At 45.1% G+C, this 14,553-nt stretch overlaps 1 protein-coding gene across 2 annotated transcripts in view; it reads right to left on the bottom strand.

Annotated features, from left to right (window-relative positions):
- Window positions 1–14,553, bottom strand: part of STX8 (syntaxin 8) — a 344,866-nt gene that overhangs the window by 243,298 nt on the left and 87,015 nt on the right. The window lies entirely within an intron of this gene.

Genomic DNA, 14,553 nt, shown 5'->3' on the forward strand with positions numbered 1-14,553 from the left:
ATAGCTGAACTGCGACCTGCGGTTAGCAGTCAATCACCTTAACCACGGCGCCACCAGGGCTCCTACACTTTAGAATTACCCCCCTCCAAAAATAAAAAACATTTTGGTTGAGCAGGTTCTGAAGCATAGTGCCCCTACAGGACAGAGTAGAACTGCCCTATAGGGTTTCCAAGGAGCGGATGGTAGATTCAAACTTCTGACCTTTTGGTTAGCAGCAGAGCTCTTAACCACTGCACCACCAGGGCTCTACACATTAGAATAGTTACTAAAAATTGTGTTACCAAACCTCAAAGGAAATCTTAGCAAGTTCAGAAGAACTGGTAACACCCAGAGCATAACCCTCTGGCCCCTGTGCATTCCAATCAGAAAATCCACAATAAAAAGATGGTTTAAAAACGCGTATGTTTGAAAATGTTGAAGTAATGCATTAAAGACAAAAATCAATGGCGATTATAAAACATTAGGTAGGAGATGATAATAAAAGCACTAGACATCAGTATTTGCGAGGTACAGAGGAGCTATCTAAAGGAGAATGTCTAGCCTTTTGTATATATGAAAAGAAGAAACAGCGTAAATTAGTAAGGAGTCATAGTCCTGTTCAAAGTTACTGTTGACATACAATGACTAAGATTGCTAATTGTGGCTAAAATGACCAAAGTCCTTCCCAGGAAAACAAATTCTCTGTAGCTTGCAGGGCCTACAAGCTATTCACACAGAGCCCCTGCACCCCTCTTTCCCCAGACCTGGCTCCTAACCCCTCTGCCAGTTCATCCTGGTACAGTCTCCTCATTGCGCATTCATTTCCAGCCACACAGGCCTTCTTTAGATTCCCCAAACTTGCACAGTTCTCTCCAGCCCCCAGGCCTTCACACGGATGTCCCCTCTCTCCCTTGCAGGTTTCATCTCCCACTACTCCTTCACTGGCTAACTGCTGCCCATTCCTCAAACCTCAGCTCTGTCCCATCACTCACAATTAGGTCTCCTATCATTCCCTGTCACAGCAGCCTATTCTTTTCCCTGACACCACTTAGCACAGTTTGATATAATACCTTTATTTTGGGGTATGGTCATTCAACGTCAGTCTCCCCCAGCCAAACGGTAAGAGCCACAAAGGAAGGGATTTTATTTGTAGCTGCTACTGCTGTTTTTCACTACATACAAGGTAATCACCTCTCCAAAATCTTACTTCCCCACTAGGACAAAAGCTCCCTGAGGACAGGAGTCATGCCTTCTGCCCACCGTTGTATATGTGGATTCTGGTGCAGTGTTTAGCACATAATAATAATAAAACAACAAACCCAAATCCGTTGCTATCAAGTCCGTTCCGATTCATAGCCACCCTACAGGACAGAGTAGAGCTGTGCCATAGTTTCCAAGGAGCGCCTGGTGGATTTGAACTGCCGGCCTTTTGGTTAGCAGCCATAACTCTTAACCACTATGTACATAATAGGCATTCAATATTGGTTGAATGGATGAACAGTTTGGAGAATGTACTAAAGAAGGAAAAATACTATTTTGGATTTGTGGGAAAAACTTAGTAGTAAACGTTTATTTAATCTAGACACAGAAAAGTTATGGAGCTATCCCGTAACATGTTCAAACATGTATACAAATGCGGGCAGAAGAAAGGTGAGTTCTAACACTGATGATAATTCTGTACAACAAGAGAATTTATGACACCTTCTGGGAAGACTGTCGAGAGAAGGAGATGATTATAGATCAGAGATGACTCACTGTGGTTCTTCCCAAAGATGGCAGAGGTGAGGGGAGAGAATGGTCTCACCAACTCCTTTCCAGGCCAAGATTCTCTGAGACCAGACAACTCACAAATCTACTTATGCAGGAAATGCGGACTTGAGAAGTCACTCCACTAATCCTCTCCTTGTTGTCATTGTTAAGGTGCCGTCGAGTCAGTTCCAACTCATAGTGACCCTATGTACAACAGAACGAAACAGTGCCCGGTCCTACACCATTCCTACAATAGTTGTTATGCTTGACCCCACTGTTGCAGCCACTGTGTCAGTCCATCTCATTGAGGGTCTTCCTCTTTTTCTCTGACCCTCTACTTTACCAAGCATGATGTCCTTCTCCAGGGACTGATCTCTCCTGATAAGATGTCCAAAGAATGCAAGACAAAGTCTCGCCATCCTTGCTTCTAAGGAGCATTCTGGCTGTATTTCTTCAAGACAGATTTGTTCATTCTTTTGGCAGTCCACGGTATATTCGATATTCTTCACCAACACCCCAATTCAAAGGCATCAATTCTTCTTTGGTTTTTCTTATTCGTTGTCCAGCTTTCGCATGCATATGAGACTACTGAAAACACCACAGCTTGGGTCAGGAGCACCTTGGTCTTCGAGGTAACATTTTTTGCTTTTCAACACTTTAAAGACGTCTTCTGCAGCAGATTTGCCCAATGCAATGCATCGTTTGATTTCTTGACTGCTGCTTCCATGGGTGTTGATTGTAGATCCAAGTAAAATGAAATCCTTGACAACTTCAATCTTTTCTCCATTTATCATGATGTTGCTTATGGGTCCAGTTGCGAGGATTTTTGTTTTCTTTCAGAAGGCAAGCACATTAGGTTCTGAGGGTGCAGTGTCAGACAACGTCACTCCTCCACAGCCACTGCCTTACTAACTAAAAACTCACGGACCTAGAAGGCGTCGTTTCAGCTCAGACGTGATCTCCGCACCAGGAGGGCCAAGGGGAAGAGCGCAAGTAAATCACACAGCATCGGCCTAGGGTACGGCTGAAACCGAAGTCCGCGCTCTGCAGCACTCCAGACTGAAACAAAAAGGATCTTCTTACAGCAGCACTTCCCGACATCAGCGTTTCAAACACCACCTTCAGAATTTCTGCTGGACTCCTCTTTCACCTGGACCAGACAGACTTAATGTTTTTCTTTATATCAACTCGCTGTTATTTTTCTACTTATCCAAGTCAACCGAATAAGGAAATCTTACACCGCTGTGAAATCACAGGTCTCACGCGCCAGTCCTCTTGTCTTCCATCACACATTGAGATATACAACTATTGACAAGTAAAATGCTTCTCTACATGTTACCTAAAACCAGCCTGCCTGACACACTTCGGGAAGGTTTTATAATGAGTAAGCCACAAAGAGATTCCTTCACCAAACTGCCTATACATTTCTCCAGTGCAAGACTAAATTCTGTTATCAAAGGGCTAGGTACACTCTCTTCAAAAGGTAAGAGGGGCTACAGACCTGTGGATGGCTCAATGTACATTTCTGGCATAAAAGTCGTCAGCCTAAACTCACCGACGACTGGCAAAAAGACACAGTGATTACTCGTACTCGTTTCCTGTGCTGCTGTAACAAATAGTCACACACTTAGTGGCTTAAAACAACACACGCTTATTCTCTCACAGTTCTGGAGATCAGAAGTCCAAAATCAGTTACACTGGGCCAAAGTCAAGGTGTCCGGAGGGACGTGCTCTAGGACGCCCCAGGGGAGAATGCATTTCCCTGGCCTCTTCCAGGCTCTAGAGCTGCAGTACTCGCATCCCTTGGCTCATGGCCCCTTCCTCCATCCTCAAAGCCGGCAGCACAGCACCTTGCTTCAGTCAGTACACTGCTTTCTTCTGTGTCCCGTCTCCCTCCGCCTCCCTCTCATAAGGACACTAGTGATTATATAAGCCAGGATAATCTCCCCATCTCAAAACCCTTAACTTAATCACATTCGTGAAGTCCCTTCAGCCATACGTAAGGCAGTATTCACAAGGTATGGGGATTAAGTCGTGCATCTTTGGGGGGCTGTTATTCAGTCTACCACATTACTTTTCTAAACTTTTCACATGAAATTCAGGTGAACGGTTCTAACAGACCCTTACAATGTTACTCCACTGTTTTACCTTTTTCAAATGTAAAAGCTTTATCGTTTGGTATCATTCAAGGAGTCTAGCTGCACCTTCTAGCTCTTTCAAAGGACACACTGGTCTCTTCCATCCCAGTATCAATGCCATCCATCCAAGTAGCCTTTTCTACCACCCTGTTACTAGTGTGCCCCCAAGACCACCAAGGCCATGCCCACCCTGGCTCATTAGTCCCCGCTCTGTCCTTCAGGGAAACATAGTGAACACTCAGTGATCTGGCATGTGGGTCAGAGGTGGGGTGGGAATATGAAGCAACTTGAGTCAGAAATAAGAGTCTCTACCAACTGACCGACCTGCTGCGGTAAGATGTGCCCACAGGTCTGTCAGCTTCTACGGTGGTGCTGGACTGCGGCCTCATGAGTGGTAATCTCTTCCACAAATGCCTAGCAAAATTTTCTAATTCAATACAGCAAATACGTAGTGAACACCTTTAGCTATAATGATCCTGACTTTTAGAAATATCTAAAATACCAATTTCTGAAGCTGTATTCCCTAATTTAACAAGTATTTATCCATCACTAACTCCCTGCCATGTGAGTTAGAAAGTGTGGATATAATGGTGACGAGGAGCCTCAGTGGCGCAAGCAGTTTGCAACAGGCTGCAAACCTAAAAGTTCTCAGTTCAAACCCACGCAGTAGCTCTGCGGAAGAAAGGGCTGACCAACTGCTTCCATAAAGCTTACAGACAAAAAACCCTATGAAGCGGCTCTACTCTGTAACACAGGGAATCACCATGAGTCAGGGCCCAACTCAACAGCAGCTAACAACAACAACAACAAAGAATAGAGTGCCTGCCTTCAAGTAACTTATAGTACAATGGAAAGAAAAAAAAAAAAAACCTGTTGCCGTTGAGTCAATTCCAACTCATAGCGACCCTACAGGACACAGTGGAACTGCCCCACAGAGTTTCCAAAGAGCCGCTGGTGGATTCCAACTGCCAACCTTTTGGTTAGCAGCAGAGCTCTTAACCACTGCACCACCAGGGCTCCCAATGGAAAACAGAGACAGATAAATGTCAATCAGAATACCAAATGATGAATGCTATGACTAGGGAGAAGGATCCCTGGTGACACAACAGTTAACCACTCGGCTGCTAACCTAAATGTTGCTGGTTTCAACCCCCCAGCAGCTCTGCAGAAGAAAGAGCTGGTGACCTGCTCCTGTAAACTGTAACTTCACTCTGTCACACCAGGTCGCTGTGAGTTAAAATCAGCTCGATGGCACCTAACAACAACACGACCAGGGACACGTAAGGTAACAGGGGAGCGTGCAGGAGGGGAGATTTCCCAGAGGAAATGACGTACCACCCTAAGCTGAAAGGAGAAGAACGAGTCCATGTTAGCCACAGTAAAATGTGTCGGTAGGGAAGGGGTAGTGCGGCAGGGAGGGAGGAACAGCTCCTGGCAGGAGAGGAGAGACGTTCCAGGCAACGGGAAAAGCTTAAGCAAAGCAGCACGAGCCAGGCCAAGTGTCCTGGCCCAGCTGAGGAGCGGAAGCAGATCAATACAGTTGGAGTGTGTAATTCCAGGGAGAAGTATGCAATGACCAGACCGCTGTGACCAATTAGGGGAGCCACACAAAATTAACCATGTGACTAGGCCTGTGTTCTAAAAAGAATACTCTGATGCACGGTGACAAAAGGCTGAGAAGAGATAAGACACGAGGCAAGGTATCAGGCTGTCCCAGTAATCACAGCAGAAGATGACAGTGGCCCAAACTAAGGAACGGCCATGAAAAGAGTGGACAAATTCTAGTGGGTCTTTAAGGGGGCAACTGGCAGAATTTGATGACTCACCAAAGATGGGTGAAGAAAGAGTAACTGGATAGATGGAGGAGGCATTCATGGACATAGGGAATTTACACTGGCTTAAACTATGTATTTATGTATATCTATTCTGCCTTCCCAGGAAAAACTCTCAAATTAAATAGTAAAAAAATACATGCGTGTATTGTTATTGTTGTTGAAATCAGAAAGGAAAACACTAAGTCAGACCGATAGTAACTTAGAAAAGATAAAACTTAGAGAATTGATCCAGGAGATCTAACATCTGACCAGCAAGAGTTACAGAAAGAGAAAATGAAGAAAAATAGAAGGGGATTACAAGAAAATTTCCCAGAATGGAACATTGGGATTGTAGGGGATTCCCAATCATCCTACGCAATGAATAAAAATATACCTATATCAAGGCATATGATCGTGGCATTTCAAAACACCAGGGATAAATAAAAGATCCTAAAGGGTTCCAGAGAGAGGAAAAATATCAAGTATCACATATAAAGTATCTGGAATCTTAACAATAAAAGGCCTAGAAGCAATGATACCCCAGTGACAATAAGTATATCCCACAGAGAAGTCTTGGTTTCGAAACACTAGTCCTTGGTGAAAAGAGCCAGAGCTCCTTGAAGAAATAGCTGTTTCCAGGCCAGGACAGGAACAAGGCGAGTCTAGAACACTGTATTCTTGTAAAACGCAGGGAAGTGCTCAAAGGTTGACACAGACACAGAGTTCTGTTTAGGGTGACGGAAAAACATGGGTGTGGACAGTGGTGACGGATGCACAGCAAGACGAACATAATGTCACTGAACTGTACACACAAAAACTGTTGAAATGGCAGACGTTTTGTTATATGTATATACATTTACCACACATCAAGGCATAGAACCTCCTTGAAGTACACAATTTGACCTTTGGTCGTCGTTTCTGGAAGCTGGACCACACCTAAAGCCAGTAAGTGGGGGCCGACCAGACCAAGCGGGGCCACTGGGGACCGACGATGGCTAAGCCTCAGGAGATGTGATGAGGCCAAAAAAGGCCTTGGAAGATGGGGCCTCAGTGGAGAAGAGTGAACATCTGCTCTCGGGAGGGTAGGTGCATCCCTTGGGGACGTGGGGACATGGAAGCTCTGTACCAAGACCCTCTCAGACCTGCCCGCCCTATGTGCTTGTACCCTTTCTTCCTGCTAGATTAAAGACGGCCCTTTCCCTGGAGTTTGTGAGTCACTCCAATGAATTACCAGTACGCGGTGACCCAGGCCCAGGTGAATGGGGATGAGAAGAAAATGGGTCAGCACCTGCTGACCTAGGCCCAGGTGAGTGGGGATGAGAGCAAGAGATAAAAGGAAAGGGAACCAAGCAGAGAGTCGGGGACCTTATACCACCAGGAAATCAGCTCCAGAAGCAGAGCATGTCCTTTGCACCTGGGGTCCCTGCACCTAAGAAGCTCCTCGACCATGGGAAGATTGAGGACAAGGACCTTCCTCCAGAGCCAACAGAGAGAGAAAGGCTTCCCCTGCAGCTGACACCCTAAATTTGGACTTTTGGCCTACTTTACTGTGAGAAATAAATTTCTTTTTGTTAAAGACATCCACTTGTGGTATTTCTGTTAAGGCAACGCTAGATGACTAAGACAGAATTTGGAGAAAAGGCTGCACTGGTAGCTGGGGTCTGAACTAACCAGGGAAGGGAAGCTGAGATTTCCAGAGGATGCAGTTGGTGTGTGGAATGGGATTTATTATCCACTACACATTTGGCATTCCCCCCATACCCCCAAAAAAACCCACTGCTGTTGAGTCGATTCCAACTCATAGCAACCCTACAGGACAGAGTAGAACTGCCCCACAGGGTTTCCAAGGCTGTAATCCTCACAGAAGCAGACTGCCACATCTTTCTCCCACAGAGTCGCTGGTGAGTTCAAAATGCCAACCTTTCATTTAGCAGCCGAGCACTTAACCACTGCACCACCAGAGCTCCTCATTTGGCATCAGAGGTGGATGGTCTTGGCCTCCCTGGGCTGATTTGATACAAATGGTGGTGACAATGGGATGCATTTGAGAGGTCCTGACTTTGCAAACACACACACACAGAGGCACCAAAAGGACTGGCCAAATCAGGGATAATCTGAGCAACAAGAAGAATAACGCGGACCAGCACACGCCCGCAGGGCTTTGTTGCACAGCCTGTTCTACGTGCTATTTCATCCATGAGAATCAAGCCTCTGCTGTTCCTCCTGGTGCTGACTTTAAGGTTTCACGAATGCCAAAATGAGGTGTCAGAAACACCTGTTCCATTTACATAACTGAGCCCTATTGTCTTAGTCATCTAGTGCTGCTATAACAGAAATACCACAAGTGGATGGCTTTAACAAAGAGGAGTTTATTTTCTCATGGTAAAGTAGGCTAAAAGTCCAAATTCAGGGCCTCAGCTCCAGGGGAAGGCTTTCTCCCCCAGTCGGCTCTGGAGGAAGGTCCTTGTCCTCAATCTTCCCCTGGTGGAGGAGCTTCTCAGGCGCAGGGACCCCCCGGTCCAAAGGATGCACTCTGTTCCTGGTGCTGCTTTCTTGCTCGTATGAGGTCCCCAACTCTCTGCTTGCTTCCCTTTCCTATTTATCTCTTGAGAGATAAAAGGTGGTGCAGGCTACACCCCATGGAAACTCCCTTTACATTTGGATCATGGATGTGACCTGGGTAAAGGTGGTGATAAAAATCCCACCCTAATCCTCTTTAGCGTAAAATTACGATCACAAAATGGAGCATAACCACAGAAAACTGGGAACCATGGCCTAATCAAGTTGATACACACATTTTTGGGGGGACATAATTCAATCCATGATACCTGTTCATTTTCTTGTTTTGGTATTCTAATTTTTAAAAGGCCCAGTCTTCTTGAATATTAACCTTAAAGAATTTTTCAGTAAACCAGAACCACAACTCTTCATTATGGAACAGCAACTGGGTCATCCGGTATGTGTCCTTGGTGTCCACCCATTCATACAGTTCACCTTAAACTGGCAAGCCCTGGGTAGCATAGTGGAAAAGAGCTTGGCTGCTAACCAAAAGGTCAGCAGTTCAAATCCCCCAGCCGCTCCTTGGAAACGCTACGGGGCAGTTCTACTCTGTCCTCTAGGGTGGCTATGCATTGGGGTCAACTCGACGGCAATGGGTTTATGAGATGATCTCATTGGTTTACCTCCCCATCCCTCCCTCCTGCCGTCCTGCCACCTTCCCCAGCGCCCCAACCCTCATATACTGTCTTCCATCACTGTCATTTTCTCTTAACTGCTAGTCTTTTTGGACATTAGGCTTGGTCACTGGCACATGAACAACGTAATTAGTGGTGTTACTCAGGCCCTTCATAATTCTACATGGGAAGATTGAAAACTGAATTCCTAACTGATGTTAAATTGGCCCTTCAGCTTTATTGTTATGCTCTAAGTACAACGTATTTTGTTAGTAAGGTTTCCATACTTAATTCCAAAACGGCCTATTTGGCCATTATCCAAGCCCACTGTTTCTTTTATTTAATGAAAAACAAAAGAATAATTCACCAGGGCACTAAATCACACAGTGATGGTTACAACAAACACGGTATCCTTCTCCAGAGTTCTCGACGACTCCTTACACGCTTGGCTCACAGCAAAAATCCAGAGGGGGCTTCAATCCTGTTCCGAACACCTATAGACATAATGATGGCCTATTTTGACTTTAACTAAACGAATAAAGGATTGTTATGGCCCTGGCAGGGATATAATTTTTTATCCTCAGAGTCATTCGGTTATTGTGAAAGAAAATGGCTGACTCTGCCCTATTTCTGAGGAGCAAATATGCACATTTGAAAACCACCATCATAACTGGGTTCTCTCTGGGAGGCCACCACAGAGAAAATCCAGCTTATTTAGACAACTCATGGAAAAATACCTCACATCTGTACACACACATCCATCTGAGTCTGGAATGGGGAGGCGTGGGGGAATAAGCGAAAACGACGGGGGGGAAATTCGTGATTAGGGGAAAGAGTCTCTGACTGTGACTATGACAGTATATTGCCTATCTTGCCTTCCATGTGGGAGACCTGGGTTCGATTCCCAGCCAATGCACCTCGTATGCAGCCACCACTCATTATCAGTGGAGGCTTGCATGTTGCTACGACGCTGAACAGGTTTCAGCGGAGCTTCCAAACGAAGACTGACTAGGAAGAAAGGCCCGGTGATCTACTGAAAATCAGCCTATGAAGACCCTACGGATCACAATGGTCCGATACGCAGCCGATCACGGGGGCAGCGCAGACCAGGCGGCGTTTTAGTCCATTGCGCACTGGTGACTCCACGGCTGCTACCAACAACAGCGACGTCCATGTTCTAAGCCCCACAACTGCTGAATGTGTCAGGTTATGTGGCAACGGCGAGTTAAGGTTGCTCGTCAGCTGATTTTGAAACAAGGAGGTTACCCTGGATTGCCTGGGCGGACCCAGTGTAACCCCAAAGGTACGCGGAAGTAGAAGAGGGAAGGAAGCGGAAATTAGATACGATGTGAGACAGGCTGAACGCGCTGCTGTTGGCTCTGAAGATGTAGAAGGGACCAAGACAAGTCTTCAGCATTGTGTAAAGGACATGAACCAAGAAATGTGGGTGGTCTCTGGGAGATGGAAAAGGCAAGGAAATGTATTCTCCCCTAGAGTCTCCAGAAAAGAATGCAGCCCTGCCGGCATCTCCATTTTAGCCCATGAGATTCATGTCAGACTTCTGACCCACAGAACTATAAGATAATAAATTGGTGTTATCTTAAACCACTAAACTTATCGTAATCTGTACAGCAGAAACAGAAAACTAACGCAGGTAGGGCCTGGGCTTTGGAGTTTTTTAAAAGCTCCCCAGGTGATTCTAATATGTAGCACAGTGTGCTAACTCTGAAGCAGAGGAAAGATAAGACTAAGGACTGCTGGTGGTATTTCCTACTCTGGAATAAGGTGCAGTGATGTGATCTGGGAAATTAGTAAATCACTCCAGCAAATCAGGCACCATCAATTCTTCATCATCTATTCACAGACTGCTACACCGAGGACAATCTAAACACATCCCAGGATACGCACGTTTCACTAGTTTGGTGGCTGGAGTTCCTTCTAGTCTGACCCACTGAATTACCTTGGGACAAAGAATAATTATACACCAACAATTACGCAGATTTTCTATAGAGCTTATTTTCTTGTCAAAACTGTCTTTCGAGGAAGAAACTAACCAAAAACTGGATTATATGATAACATAATTATATATATATGTAATTATATACAACACATATTACAATATTTGTTATATTACAGGAAAACCTGCAAAAGCTGGAACCTGTGTGAGGCAGAAAACTGTAAGAAAAGGAAAACTCAAATATTTTCCACTAAAATGAGCAATAGAAAAGTGGTAAGGCTGCACTCTGTCAAAGGCAGAAAACTTGGGAGACTCAGAAAAACAAGGCAGTCCCACTGAGTTTCGGTTCTCACAGGCTTCACTGTACTATATTCACATTGGCACCATCAGGAAAATTATTAAATTGTCCTCCTTCCTGTGCTTAAACTATTAAAAACCACTATTAGGATTATGAAAGGAGAAGGCTTCTCAGTTTGCTTTAGTAATCTACTCATTTATGATTAAAAAAACAGTTGCTATTGAGTTGATCCTGACTCATAGCAACCCTATAGGACAGAGGAGAACTGCCCCATAGGGTTTCCAAGGAGCACCTGGTGGATTCAAATTGCCAACCTTTTGGTTAACAGCCATAGCACTTAATTACTACGCCATCAGGGTTTTCACAATAGCTGAAAGGAATAAATAGCACTGTGGTAACAAATGAACTCATTCTTCCTAGGTATCCTAAGGAGAAAGGAAGCACTCGTATGATTTCAACAAGTGCAGTCTCCCCTTCAGGGCAGCATTCATCCATTCTCAGGGCTTCAACTGTCACTTATACAATGATGACAACTGTTCTTTTTCTTTTTTTTTTAAGTTTTATTGTGATTTAGGTAAAAGTTCACAGTGCAAATTAGTTTCTCATTCAAAAATTTATACACAGTTTTTTTGTGACATTGGTTGCAATCCCCGCAATGTGTCAGCACTCCCCGCCTTTCCCTTTCCACCTTGGGTTCCCCTGTCCATTCATCCAGTTTTCTTGCCTTCTTGCCTTCTCATCTTTTCTTCGGAGCAGGTGTTGCCCATTTGGTCTTGAATACTTGATCGAACTAAGCAGCACATTCCTCAAGCGTGTTACTGTCTGTTTTGGACTTCAGGAGTGGCTTCAGTTCTGAGTTAACAGGGTATCCGGGAGCCACAGTCTCGGGGGTTCCTCCAGTCTGGTCTTTTTTTGTGAATCTGAATTTTGTTCTACATTATTCTCCTGCTCTGTCTGGGACCCTCTATTATGACTCCTTTCAGAGACATCGGTGGTGGTGGCCGGGCACCATCTAGTTCCTCTGGGCTCAGGCTGGTGGAGGCTATAGTTCATGTGGTCCATTAGTCCTTTGAACTAATATCTTCCTGTGCCTTTTGTTTTCTTCATTATTCTTTGCTCTGGATGGGATGGGACTAATAGATGTATCTAAGATGGCCCTCACAAGCTTTTAAGACCTCAGACACTAGTCAACAAAGTAGATGTAGAACGGTTTCTTTATGAGCTACGTTATGCCAATTGAGCTGGATGTTCACAACTTCTCTTGAAAGCCATTCCATCATGAGTACTATCACCAAAAGCTCAACCCTTAGACCCTTTTACTTTTCCCTCCCTACTTTGTCTTCCTTAGAGAGTAAGCTAACATACTCAAAAAGGCAATCAAATTAGAATAAGAAGACCTGAGTTTGAATTTCAGTTCTGACACTTTTAAGCGATAAGACATTGGACAAGTTCCTCAGCTTCTCTGACCTTCATCTCTAATAAACAGGGTGACATGACTTTCATGATGTCGTTGTACAGATTAAATAAAATGACTGTAAAAATGGCATGGCAGTGGCGTCTGACTTCCTCCAACTTCACAAGGGGGAAGGAGAATCAAGATCAGCAGCCCAAGGCTGATTCCCATGAGGAGGTCAGACATACCTCCACCCTCCAACCTTTTTACCAATTCTGACACCAACTGTCCATCCCACAGCAGTCTCTACTTCTCTGCTGAGTTTGATAATTTGTTGCAATGACCACACAGAACTCATAAACAAGACTCAGGATTTTTGGGTTTATTAGGGACAATTCAGGTTCAGCAACACCCAGGATACAGTTTTTCAATCAGGACAGACTCTCCTCAGCCATGCCTGTATGCATACCTCTCTCTGGTTCCTTGCCCTCTGCCCTGTTCAGACAAGTGCTACAAAGCTCTTTTAGCTCTGCTAAGTGCCTGGAGGCACACCACTCTGCCAGTAAGCCTCGGCCCAAAGGCCCTCAGCTCTCTCACTCCATGGGTTGGTGAGCCTAGCTCTACTGCCAAGCGCGTAGAGGCACTCCACTCCGCGGAAGCCCTGTGCCCGAAGGCGCTCAGCTCTTGCTCCATGGGTCAGCACACCTACTGTAATCGTCTTGCTCAGTGGGCCAAGAAGCTCACCATGCCGTCTCCTGCCAGTCTCCTGGTTCAGCTGCCTTTGCTGCCACTGTTTCTCTGCCACTGCTTCTCGCTGTCTCCAGTGTTACACCTCTCTCTCTCTCTGTCTCCTGGGTCTAGGAGGTCTCAGCGCAGGGATCCTGGGTCTGATGGACGTGCTCCACTCCTAGCTCTTCTTTCTTGGTGGTGGTAGGTCCCCCTCTGCTCTGGATCGACTGCTCTTTTAAGCCCAGCAGGATGGCAAAACGGACCAACCCCCTCCTTAGGGTTCCATATGCCTTATATGCATGGTCCCAACCACACAAGGTGCCATGCACCTTATTTACATTATTAGCAAGCTAGCCAATTGCCTTGGTGCACCTCATTTTCATAGTCCTCACCCAGTCATTTGGTGAGAGTTACAAAGGGCCATATTATGTAATTCACTGTACCACATCGACTTCTAAGAAAGTGCTTCCTAGCACATAGTAGAGCCTTTCGATAAACGTTAGTTTCACTAAAACTCAACTATTCTTATAGTTTCGTACATCACCTCTATGCTAAAGTTCCTCACATTTATTTTCTTTGGCCCTGTCCTCTCTCTGAGCTCTGGTACTGTACCTCCAACTGTCTACTTGACAGTTCCACCTGGATCTCTCGTGGGTACCTCTAATGAGACATGCCCCAAACTGGACGTAGGATCCTACTCACAAACCAGTGACCCTTCTCTATTTCTCCGGATTCATTCGTAACATTAAAAGTGCCGTCAGTCCTTTGTATCCATCCTTTCCTTCCCATTCTTGCTACTACAACTCTCGCTCAGGCACTCATCACCTCACACCACAAACCTCAAGCACAGAGCCTTTCCGGCCACCTCCCTGACTTAAAGCTCTGTCTCCCCTAATCCATCCTGCCTGAGATTGCAAGTTATTCTTTCTCCAATCAGATTTGTCACACCAAGTCCTGAACAAAATCTTCAAACACTTCCCCCCCGCCCCGACCCCTGCAGCCTGGCATTTATGACAAATCCACTGGGTGTACTGATGATATGAAGTACACGCAGCCTGAGTGTCCTAGCCTCACAGTGTACAAAGCACTGAGCAATGCCACATGATTACTGCGTGAAAATAAAGCTCAGATAAATGGATCATAAAGCAAAATATTTTTAAAAGCAGCTACTGAGAACTGGAATTTTTTGAACAAATTTTCTTTATGCAGTATTTAATAACTACAATCTAAATCTGTCACAAACCACCCTCAATTACATTAAACTACAATAATCCATTCCATTAGTGTTAAACCACTTTACATGTTTCATAATAATAAGAAGAC

The sequence above is a fragment of the Loxodonta africana genome, chromosome 18 (assembly GCF_030014295.1).
Source record: "Loxodonta africana isolate mLoxAfr1 chromosome 18, mLoxAfr1.hap2, whole genome shotgun sequence".
Lineage (NCBI taxonomy): Eukaryota > Metazoa > Chordata > Mammalia > Proboscidea > Elephantidae > Loxodonta > Loxodonta africana.